The 12,609-nt window shown below is 44.0% G+C and overlaps 1 protein-coding gene across 6 annotated transcripts in view; it reads left to right on the top strand.

Moving 5' to 3' along the window:
• Positions 1–12,609, top strand: part of KIF6 (kinesin family member 6) — a 371,457-nt gene that overhangs the window by 219,501 nt on the left and 139,347 nt on the right. The gene's annotated exons all lie outside the window — the stretch shown is intronic.

Here is a 12,609-nt window from a genome sequence, read left to right as displayed (position 1 = left end):
ATATTTATCTTGCATAAACACTTTCTGAGTCATTCTGGAGTGATAGTGTTAGACTCTGAAGCTGGAAGCATATCCCCTAGGTTCTGTAGAAGGAGAAGGAAAGGCACAAGGCTCTCATCACTGTTTTTATTATCATCAAACATTTAATGTATGCCTAATAAATATAAGACCTGAGCTGCACACTAAGCAAATTTAAGCTTCATTCTTGCTCCAAGGGAGCTTATTTTTCAGTCATGAAGCTGTCGGCTTCATGGAGGAAGTAAGACCTAAGGTAATGGTTTAGATGTCAAAGAGAAAAGGAAAGACATTAAATATAACAGCTTCTGTACTTTGAGCTATAATTATTCCTGTAAAAATCAAGAGCTTGAAGAAAGCTTTAGGCTCAAGGTCTAGGCTCTAAATCAATCCTGGTGTGCTTCCTTCTCCATGAGTACAACGCCTCTCCAACTGAAGACCAGCAGAGGCAAGTTACCTGTCCCCCACACATGTAACAGACAATGGATGTGCTGAACTTAGTGCCAGTCTTACATAACTGCAATAGATGCTCCCATTCCAAAAAGGGGGAATGGCAGGCACACGACAGTCCCTGGGTCATAGCAATTATGAAATCTGTCCAGGCATGTCATTCCAGGTCCTTCATTAGAACCCAGTCCGATTTCCTGGGAGTTATTTTCCATGGATTTTGACTCTCCCCTTGGTTCCAGTCTCTGAGTCATCTACTTTTTCCACAACTTCTCAGCTTACTTTTTACCCACAAAAGTTTGGGGTCCAAAGTCTCTCTTCCCCTTCAGCCCAAATTGATAGAATTTCCTTAGAAACGTTACGGGCTGTCTGCATATTAATTTATAATTCACTCCATTAGACAAAACCCACACCCATGAAGATCTTCAAGATAAGTCTTCTCTACCCTGGGCTCCCTGTGAGGCTGCTATGGGACAATGCCCTTAAAATCACTAGAAGCCCTATTATTTAACTATAAGGATCTGTGAAGCATGCCTTAAGATTCTTAGGGAAACCTTATCTGTCTGAAAAGGTCAAAGAGATACATTCTAGATCTTTATGAGGTTAACAAAGGATCTTACATCCCACCCTGGCCGTTATCTTTCTGAGGAAGCCATTCCTTAATTCAGGAACCCTTTGCTGGCTGAAAAGACTCTTCTGGACCCTTTAAAATTCTTCCATTTTCTACTCAAAACCTGAATAGCTTGTTGCTTAATTCATTTCTCTCCTCTCAGTTTAATATAGGCAGCTAGAAGAAACCAAGCAGCACCCTTAACACTCTTCATTGACATCTCCCTAGCTAAATCGTTGAGTCCATTAGATACAATCTCTACTTTCTATTATTGCTGGTGACAATTTTGCTAGATTTCTCCCTGCTGCGTAACAAGAGTCTCCTTTCCTCCAGCTCAAATGATATTTCCCTCACTTTCCATTAAACCCTCACTGAGCGCTTCCTCAAGGCTTCTGCCAACACCAGACTCTTCAAGTCCCTTCTGACTTCCTACTGCTGTCTAGTCCCAAAGCCAAGGTCAAATGTTATAAGTTTTCCTTTACAGCAATACCCAAATTCCAGGTAACAAAGCTACCAAAATCTACTGGTTAACTATTGCTAAGTAACAAATCACTCCAAACTTAGTGGCTTAAAACAACAATCATTTCATTATCTCTCACAGCTTCTCTAGATCAGGACGTTGGGAAGGGCTTGGTTGGGTAGTTCTGGTTGAGGATTTCTCGTACAGTTGCAGTCAGATGGTAGCCAGAGCTGGAACAGTAGAGAGGGGGATGCTGGAGAACTTGGGAGCTGTCTAGGCGTCTCTTTCGCACTGTCTTAGGACCTCTCCGTGTGGTATCTGTGTGGTCTTTCTCACAACATGGCAGCCCCCAGCATATAAGCAACTGGATTGCTTATTTAGCAGTTAAACTCTTCAAGAGCAAGTATTCCAGCTAACAAGCCAGAAGCTGCGTCACCTGTTATGATCGAGCCCCAGGAGCCATCCAGAATTACTTCTGCCACATTCTGTTGGTTACAAATGAGTCACAAGTCCACCGTGATTCAAGGAGAAAGAAATTAGACTCCACCTCTTGAAGATGAAGGGACAAAATTCTAGAAGAGCTTGTGGGATGGGAGATATCATTGTGGCCATCTTTGGAAAATACAATCTGCCACATCTAGTGTGCAGACAGTGGTGAGGGTTGGGGATGGTAACTGGGAAGTGCCTGGCACACAGCTTGATGTTTGTGCAGTAGCTGCTAAATCAATTATTGTTATTAGGACTCACCTCATTATTACTCTTATTATTCAGCGTGGTGTTTTCCTGAGTGTTGTCAGAATTTTCTCAGATGAAGTATTGTTTTAACTTCCTTTCTTCCCCCTTTATAACTTTTATCATTGCTTTTAATTGCTGGTCGAACACTTTTATATTTTACATCCATAAAATCATAGAATATTAGAGCTAAAGACACTTTATTTATCATGTCAACCAACCATTTCATTGTATAGGTGAGAAACCCAAAGCTTAGTGCAGCCGAGTCTTTTGCTGCACGTAGTCAGGCAGCTTACTGGTAACAGACATCAGACTCAAAAACCACTTGTTTGGATTCCCAAACCATTACTTTTTCCCCCATAGCATTCCCACTTCTCTCATCAAGAAAGATGTGATAACTCACTTTGTCTCCTTTGGAATAAAAGTTTATATTTTCCCTTAGTTGATGTCTTCACATTCTACTCAGCTTTCACAGTGTCCAGGAGCCCTCCGCTGCAGGGGATCAGAATGCTTCCTTGGAACAGACAGCGCTTCTTCGGACACATTTCAGTATTAGACTGCACTGACGTTAGGGAATGCAAAGATGGAGCACCTCCAAAGGGGAAAAGAATGCAACGCTTCCTCTCTCTCCTGGCATTTCTCCTCTGAAACAAGAACTCCGATGGCCCAACAATCATTTTCACTTCTCTTTGTTAATATCTTTGGAAAGACGCTACCAGGCCAAATTTGTCCTTGGAGCACGCACACTTAACTTCCGTTTAATTTAGTAAGAACTTTTCCATATACGCAAGGATGAAATTTGGCCAGAGGATAAGAAGAACAAAAATGTCATGGGTCAAATACGCCAGTAGTTCATTTCTGAATGTGTTTTCCTCCTTCTGCTTTCTGTGCTGTTCCCTGGGCTCTGTGCACTGCCCTAAAGACCGTAATTTTTCTTTTTGAGATGACCGATAACAGTATAAAGTCGTAGTGCCTCTAGGTTTGTATTAAGTAGTTTCGTAAGGTTTAGTTTTCTCATTTGAAAGACCGTTACCCCATGCCCTTCTCCTGTGGCTCTCCCGAGCAACTCTTTCCTTGGTTCTACTAAGCCAGCCACTGGGAGAAATGCTCCATCCCGGAACAGTGCTGCTACTGGAAGGCACTGAAATACTGCTGCTCTTCTCACGGTTATCAGCCCTTTCTATTCTTCAGATTTCCTGTTTGAAATTTTTTGCTCAAGAGCTAGTATTCTTCATTTTCTATCCTAGCAACAGGTAAGAAGTAAAGGATCTAAGGTTATTTTTAATGATAACGTGACTACGTAGGTCTGTGCAGACCTCAGTTCCAGCTGAGATGTCTCTCAAGTCCACTGCCATGACCATCCCTGGTTTCTAAATTAGCAGATGTATTCAGTGAGCACCAATTTATGTGATTTGAGACAAAAACAATTTGGAAAATTGTTAATAGCCTTCCTTAGAAAAAAGCTGAGCCTCAAAAAGGAAAAAATAACTCCCACAAAAGGAATCCAAATAGTCAAAGGCAATTTAGAAAACGAAGATTTTATATGAAATTTTAAAAAGTGGAAAATACCTTAACCTATTTCTAAGGCTGTCATCACTTTAATTCAGATGAAGATCTGGAACACAGCTACGTTTAAAGAGCCTCAGATTTCAGACATTGGCCCTGCACTTAAAATTGCTGTCATGGAGCAAGGCACAGCTTCAGACACGAGATGGCTGCTGTCAAGACTTTAGAAAGTGACATTAATTTGGTGAAATCATAATGGTCTTATAGTTAGCTCTGCCATTCTAGAAGCTTAATCTTGTGATTCCTCCCAGGGCTAATGAAAGTAATGGGAAGTGACTTATGCAAACTAAACCCACAAGAGACAGAGCTGTAAATCACAAAATGTCAATTGACAAGAATTTACAATATTGTTTATGTTTGCCAAGCAAGCCAGAATTCTAATGTGTGGTTAGGGAATGGCTGGTCAGGGCCATCTGTCTCTAGTAGGAATATGCACATGGTTAAACAGATATTTGCTTATTCAACAGATATTTACCAAGTGCCTGCTCAGTGCCAAGCACTATGTCACCTTCTAGGGAGTCGTAGCTAAGATACAGTCCCTAAGCTTTTAGAACCCACCACCTAGTAAACAGGCATGAGCAATACAGTCAGCCTTCAATACACAGAGGGGAGACCTAACAGCCTCCAAGAGTCAAGGAAGGCTTCTCAGAGAAGGGGGCACCTCTGCTGAGTCCTGCAGGGTGAATAGCAGTTGTTCCTCAGGCAACAGTGGGGCAGGAGAAAGGAGCAAATCCCAGGCAGAGGGAGCAGCGTGTGCACAAACCACAGGGCAAACTCCGTGAGCTGATTATTGAGTGTGGAATCAGAGCACAGCAATCAGATGGGAGATCTCCTGGCGTCCTGAAGCGGGGAGGGTGGGGGCCTCCATCCTTGCTCTGTCTGCCAAGGAAACTGAGTGTCAGGAGGAGCTGCTTTTGAGCACCGCCTCTCCTAGAGCATGTTGCTCGTTCTCTGACACGCTCTTCTTTAGCGCTTGGCCTTTCTCAAACTGCGAGTGTTGCCAACTTGGTGGGTCAGGAAAGTAACTTAGTGGGTCGTAATGAGCAATTTTTAAAAATTAAATAGAATAGAAACTATCACAGTGCATTACACAAAGTAAGGACATAGCTTGTTTTGTAAGATTTTATTTCAGAAAGATGGATAGATGGATGGATAAATGGATGGATGGATATTAACAATAAATCTGAGCAACATTCCTTGATTTATTACTAACATTGCTGGGCTCATGCAACCTATGCAACCCTGTTACCGCTATCACTCACAAGTTCGGAAATTCCAGAAATGAATTGAATTAGGCATTCAGCTACTTGGACTTTCAAAGCCTGGAGCCAAAGCTAAACTTCAGGGTTTCCCTAGTGTGTATGTATGTGTATTTTCTGAAAAACGTGTTTCTTTCTGTGTGTCACAGTCAAAAAGTTTAAAGAACACTGTTCTGGTTGACACAACATAACTGCATAAGAAACTAGCCTAAAACTCAGTGGTGTAAAGCAACAACCACTTTATCATAGTTCATGATTTTGTGAGTCAGGAATTTAGACAGGGGTCAGCTGGGTGATCCTTCTGCTCCACATGACCTTGAGTGGAGTTACCCAGTGGTAGTCAGCTTGGCGGGGCTGAGGGTTCAAGTCAGCTCATCCATACGCCTGGTGCCCTAGAAAGGACAGCTGGAAGGCTGAGCCCCTTTCTCTGTGTATGTAGCCTCTGGGCCTCTCCACTTGGCCTTTCCAGCAAAGCGGTCAAACTAATTGCGTAGAGGCTCAAGGCTCCCAAAGGAAAGAAATGGAAATTGCGAGTCTTCTTAAAAGCTAGGGCCAGAATTGGCGTAGTGTTACTTCTGTCATACCTTATTGGTCAAATCAGCTGCAGGCTGACTTGGGTTCAAGGGGAGGGTACGTAGAGTCCACCCCTTGCTGGGAGGAATGACAAAGTATTCACAGCCATCTTGAATCTGCCACAAGCATTGTTCCTTGTTGCCTGGCATGGACTGTGAATCCACTTCCTAGCTGTGCAACCTTGGTGCAAGTTATTTAATTTCTCTGTATCTCAGTTTTCTCATCTGCAAAATGGGGATGATATATATCATCTCCCTCATAGGATAATTGTGAGGATTCAATGACTTGCAAAATCTAAAGCACTCAGAGCTTTGCTGGGCCTGGAGTAAGTTCTATGTAAGTGGCAGCTCTTTCTTTTGCCATTCCTCCTTGTGTTGGCGTGTTCTTTATAAAAATGTGTTAATATCCTTGTTAGGCTAGATATCCACAGCTTGCCCCTTTGTTGTTCTCTGACATACCTCGGGGCCAACAAGTCATTTTGTGATAGTGGCTCTCTGTACATTGATTATCAATGAGAGAGATGGGGCCTCAGAATCTCCCACTGAAAGCTGGGAGTGTGGATACTGCTTTTCAAGCTCTTCACTTGAGAATCACTAAACTATAGGTTGTGTTAATCCGTTGCTTACTGTGTGTCAAGGCCTGTTCTAAGTGTTGGGGATCAGAGTTTGGTTAAGACACAAGGCCCCAGCCTTCAAAGGACTTATATTCAACTGAGCGGGGCAGTTGACAATCAGGGAAGCAAAGACATTATAAGTGTTCTGAAGAAGACCAAGCATAGTAAGAGGATTAAGAGTTGAGGAGGGCGGGGGGTTGGGAAGTGATTTTAGATAAAGCATCAGGGATGATCTCTTTGATGAGAGGCAAGAGCATTTTCACATTTTATTGTATCTTGATTAAATAATTTCTAGAGCTTTCTTTTTTTCCTAAATTTTGGGAGACATCCTATGTATGAAATAGCTTGGCAGGTGGTTAATCTCACCCACTATCTGTAGATTGTATTAGTGCCAGAAAGTAACCCAGTGTCCCAGCCCTGGGGATACCACTGCAGTCCCATTCTACTAACTACTCTTACTGGCAGTGTGACATGGGCAAGTCACTTAACCTCACTAAGGTTTAAATTCCTGATGTGTAAAATGGAAAAATCTTCAGGCCAAGGGTAGAGCCTTGGAGGGCGGGGTGACAGTGAATTGCTGGGAAGAGGGCAGCTGATAAAGGGAGTGGTCAGAGTGGAGAGAGGGGTCCAGAGGGCACATTGTGTAGTCTTGATGAGAGTGACTTACCTGGGGGAGGCAAACACCGGATTGAGGAGGGGCAAAGATGATGGCAGTCACAAATGCAGGCTGCCCACCTGAGTGACTCGATTTCCCTGTGGCCTGGCCTGTAAACGAGGAAGTAGTCATACCTGTATATATAAAGGCCCAGTCTTTGGCATAGGGGTTGTAGTGTAATGCAGAGAAAAATCGCACCAAGTTTCACAGTCCAGATGGCTCTCAGTAATTGCTCAACTCCAGTAATATTGCCACATTTTCACATACCTGGGACTCCTGAAGTTAGCCACTTCCATCAATCAGTCAACAATAGACCTTTTGTTACCTAGAAAAAAAAAAGTTCAAGGTCCTCAGTGTGGCGTTGGCCTGTCTGCGTTTCCTGCCTCTTCTGCCGCTCCGCCTCCCACCATTTTCTTTCCCACAGTTCTCATGCATCCTGATCTGTGCTCTTTCCTCCACCTCATGCCTGCCTGTTCATCCAGCAGAACTGAGCACTTGGGCCCCGCATTCCCACAGCATTTTGTTTGTGTTGCTCTTATGACCCTTCATCATATTATGCTTTTCGTTTTCACTGAACTGTGGTCTTGAATGTGGGAATTAATTTATTCATCATAGTAAGCCCCCTTGACCTATTGTCTTACACAGGTACCAGCTGCTCAATAAATATTTGTGGGTCTAATTATTTATTAAGCATCTGCTATAGAGCAGACCCTGTGAACAAAAGGGATACATTGAAAATATGGCTCCTACAGCGTATAGGGGAGTTGAGGTAGAAATGCACAGGTGCACGCAGAGGGTGGTTATAATCAGCTCAAAATAAGTGTTAGCAGCAGTAGGTCCTTTGAAGTCACTCTTGAAAGTGTTCCCATAGCTCCTTGTGCTCATCTTCATTATAATTTGTCACACTGAAGTCATCTGATTACATGCGTGTAGGCCTCCCCCGCACGGTGAAGTAAAGGGCATGGAATATGGCTGACTCATTTTTTTTCCCTGGTTCCTGGCCCTCAGTCAGAATTCAATAAATGTTTGGAATGAATAGAGCAGCCAGTCACTGAGAAATGTCACTCTTAGATACCTCGTCTTCCGTCAGAGCCTGTCTCATTTCATTTATCGATCCTGAAATGCTGGTAGGCCTTTTTCCATTTCCCTTTTCTCTTAGGGCTGATATCCTGGATATTACAGTAACAGTCCTTGAGTTTTTCCTTTGAATCCTGGATAAAGGCCTAAAAGAGCAGCGAAACATTTAAGTGCCTGCGCCCTGAGTGTTAAGGTCAAACTTAGATCTCTTTCAGATGCTTGAAATGCACTAGCTTAAAACCTGCTCTGTATCAATGGATTTCAAATTGTTCTTGTGACTGAAAGACTGCCTTTTAAAATGCCAGCAGAGAAAACTTGGCCTGTCAGACAAAGGTACACCCCAGTGTGATGACTCATAATGTGATGTGGCAGGTGGGAAATCTTAAAAAAAATCACTATTTCCTCATAAACCCAGCTGCAGAAATCAGATGGGATGCAGTGCTGGGCGGGGGTTGCACGTGGCAGAGTTGCAGGGAGGAGCTTCAGGGAAACAGCAATTATGGAGGGGCCAGGATCCCGGGGCTCACAAGAGAGGTTTGCGGCACCCCCAATTCCGGGTTATTCCTTCAGTTTGTGCACACGCAGATACTCTCCTCCTTGCTTCACCTTCACACTCCCTATGTTTTGTCTATTCAGTTCCCTTTAGTCTCTCCCCCTTGAGATAGGCAGGGAGCCAGAGAGAACGGAAAAAAATATCTCAAATCTGTTGCCTATTTTGAGAAACTGATGGTTTTCTAGAGATATGGAAGGAAGGGACAGAAGAATAAAGCCATTAACTAAAATCAAGATTTGGGATCGTTTGTTATTTGGGTTAACCTTACTTTTCCATTGATCTAAAGAACAAAACAAAACAAAACAAAAACCTTACAAGGTAATGGAAAAGCCAAGATAGGGAGAGAAGGGATCTGGGTTCTGGTTCTAGCTTGGGAAGGAGACCTTGAACAAACCACACGACCCTCCTCTAGGGCTCAGTTTCCCTGTCTGTAATACAGGATCAAGGATGACAAATCCACCAGAAATGTGCCCTCTCAGTCTGAGCCTGTGGCAGACATCTGTCATGGATTATGGTGCTCTCTCCTAGGGAGCCAGACTGGGCTTCAAAATCCTTCTCAACAGGATGCCAAGGAGCCACTACAGCTGATGAGAGGGGGTCAGTGCACAGGGTGAAACCTGCTGGCCATTCTGAACACTAGCTCTAAAATTCAGTCACTCAAACTATGTGTTCATCATCAGTGAGATCGTGGGCCCCACGCTGCAGGAGGAGCTAGTTGACGAATATTAAGGGTAAGCTGAATTTCTCAAGGCGTCATTGGGGGTGTGCATGAGGTTACACCAACAGAAATAATCTAAATGTCTCTAGAGGGCTCTTGCTTCTACCCACATCCATCCTTAGCCTCCTGCGGATCCCCTCACCACCCGGGGATTTCTGACAGCCCCTGTGGGTGTCTTATAGTGCTCAAGAACTGGTATTTCTTGTAATTCCATAATGGTCCCCTCCCTGACATCCATGGCTTCAGAAATCACTGTCCTGCCCTTGCCATGCAAGGCTCTGGCTCAGGCTCTGACTTCTAGTGTTCCCCAAGGCTGCAAAACAAAAAATATCAAAGCCACCTTACATTCTCTCCATTTCTGACTGTCCCAGAGCCACAATGGCATGACTAGAAGGCTCCCTCACAGACTCAGGGCTGTACTCTGTGGTTCCTGGCATTCCTCCTGGAACTGGGTCCTTCAGGTTTGACTGGCAGTCTCTTACTCTATAGTGCTCAGACATGGGCTTAAAGGGATTGGAAACAGACGCTGTTCCCTCTTCTCTCTTGCCTCAAGTGTCCTCCCACTTCTTTCCTCACCTGGTGGTGATGGTAGTAGTGATGGCGGGGACTGACATGCAAATAAGTTCCATGTGAGACCACAGTCCAATTCACCAGACACAACCACTAGGGTTTGGATTTCAGTTTGGTCTCAAGGTAGGGTACCTTTGATGCAAGTAACAGTTAACAGGAATATGGAGGATTTGACTCAGGTCCCCTAAACCCCCATTTGAAGCAGCAAGTAGGGGGTGGGTTGGGGTCTAGCCAGTCCTTACAGCTATGACCTGGATAACATCTTCTTATAAGGACCCAGAAAGCTGGAGATGTGTGTGGTTGATGTTGCTGTTGAGGGTCCAGTGAGGGGTGTGTGTGTGTATGTGTAGGTCCCATTGGCTTTATCTCTAAGGACATAACAATCTGACCGTGAAATCAGAGTTAAGCCTGGAGTACTGATGGTACGTATCATGGAGGCCACATAAGGGATAGATCAGTATGGGCTCAAAGCACAGCCTTTAGGGAAGAGAGGGGCCATGGAAGACAGCAAGGCTCAGGGCTCAGGATAGACATAGGGCAGAGTAGAAGGAAACATTCAAGAACAATGATGAACCAACCTGATAGGAGCACAAGATGCTCTTCGGTGATCTCAATAGTGGACGTTAGAGACATTGGCTGGGTGGGGCGAATTTGTGGAGAGCCCTAAAGTCAAACAGAGATGTTTGAATTTGATGCAGAGACCCTAAGGAAACGTTTCTGGCAATCTGTCTAAAGGGTAGTTGGAAAGATTAATCTGGCAGGCGTTTGTAAGACAATTGGAGAGAGAGAAACTGAGAGAGCGGTTTCAAAGGCTCTTATGTGACTCATCCCTCCAGGAGTTTTAAATTTAATTAGAAAATAAGGCAGCCATGTGTATTGTACATATTATGGGAACATCAGTGTTCTTCTTTAAAAATTTTTAAAAACATACTTATTTTATTTTTTGAAGAAGTGATACAGCCATGTGGCTCTTATATCCAGACAGTATTAAGAGGAATACAGTGAAGGATTTGCTGTATCTCCGTCCCTAACTGTCTCATTCCCACCTGGCACTCTGTCCCCCCACCACCCAACACCACCACTCTGAACTATTCTTCGTGATTTCCTTGTGTATGCTTCTGGAGTTCCTTTATGCAAACTCAAGCAAATACTAATGTGTATTCTTATTTTCTTTCTGTGTTACAAAAAAAAATAACATGCTATACAAGCTTCTCTGGATTTTGCTTTTCTTGCTTAAAAATAGATCTTAAGGATCTTTCCACATCATTCTTATTGTCAGCTGCATAGTATTCCATTATGCAAAGAACCAGAGCCTTATTGATGGACGTGTTTTTAATAGTCTTCTGCTGTTATAGGTGGTGCTGCAAAAAATAGTTTGGTCTTACATCATTTTGTGTGTGTGTATGTATATCCATAGAATACATTTCCACAAGTGGGCTCACTGCATCAAAGTCTACATGTATTTGTAATTTTAAGAGAGATTTGCAAATTGCCCTCTTCAGGGAGTTGTACTAATTTGCATTCTCGCCAGCAATTTCTGGCATTGCCTGCTTCCCCACAGCTTTGCCAACACAGTGGGTTATCGCTTTGGGGGCTTTTCCTGTCTATTAGGTGAAATCTTCACACAGCTTTAATTTGCTTTTCTCTTATTATGGGTGAGGTTGAGCATCTTTTAATGTCTTTATGGGCCCGAAGGATTTTAAGCTCCTTCTCAAGGGGCTAACTTCATCGTTTTCTGTATCCCTCCCAGAGCCCTCCCAAATGCTTGCTACAAAGTAGGTTTTCATAAATCCAATAAACGTTTGTATGAATGAGTAGATAAATGGTTACGTAAGTGCTCATGCTGTTGGAGTTATAAATCTTCAGTTAGATAGGATTTTTCTTCCAGCAGCGTGAGATATGATAAGCTCACAGAGCATGTAAAGCAGCATGTATGTGTTCGAGACTACATGCAGTGTTCTAAGAGGGAATGGCCTTAGGCTGAAAAGTGGAGAATCTTACATGAAATACCCTGTTCCTCCCCAGAAAGGTGAGGGATTGGAGGCAGCAGGAATCCGCAGCTCTTCCCCTGGCTTCTTGTTCATCTAAAGAGTGGTTTGGAGATGGGGTAATTAAGTGGTTTTCATAGAACTAACTAGTAAATCAGTAGAGACAAAATAAGGCCCCAGCATGTGGGTTCCTCAGCTCCTTCCAGTTTCATTTCCCCTCAGAACCCACCCAGAACTCAGCTCCTGCGGCAGGGCAGACTGTCATTAGCTGGAGTTTCAAGCCCGAGTTCCTTTATTTCTCTGTTTCTATGTGCTCCCACATCAAAATGCCATAAGCCACAAGCAGTGCATGTTGGATTGTCTGTCCGTTTCAAGGGATTTTATGGAATTTCATTCTCCAGCAGCACATTTGTCAACTGTGTTATGCTATCTGCAGTCAAAAAGAAGCCACTGCTAGACGGGCGGAGGGTGCAAGCAGTTGTCAGCGAGACCACGGCAGAATTTTCCGTGGTGCACGTTACCTGACGTGACTTTCCTAGTAGCTGTGCTCCAGCTGAACCATGGCCCCGAAGGGAAAGCCGACCCCAGGAATCAAGAAGCCCTCCACCGGCTTCCGCAGCCCCCTTCCTCCTTAGAGAGTGGGAGCTGCCTCCACAGCCACAGGGAGGCTCCTCAAGCTGAGTGGCCCAGGATATGGATCCATCAAGCCAGAGACCCGTCAGGAGCGACAGCCCCACTGAGGAGCAGGGAGCAGAAAAGGGATAGGAATGGAA

Source organism: Equus caballus, chromosome 20, assembly GCF_041296265.1.
Source record: "Equus caballus isolate H_3958 breed thoroughbred chromosome 20, TB-T2T, whole genome shotgun sequence".
Lineage (NCBI taxonomy): Eukaryota > Metazoa > Chordata > Mammalia > Perissodactyla > Equidae > Equus > Equus caballus.
Note: the sequence above shows the minus strand (reverse complement) of the source record. Positions and strands in the feature narration are given on the sequence as shown.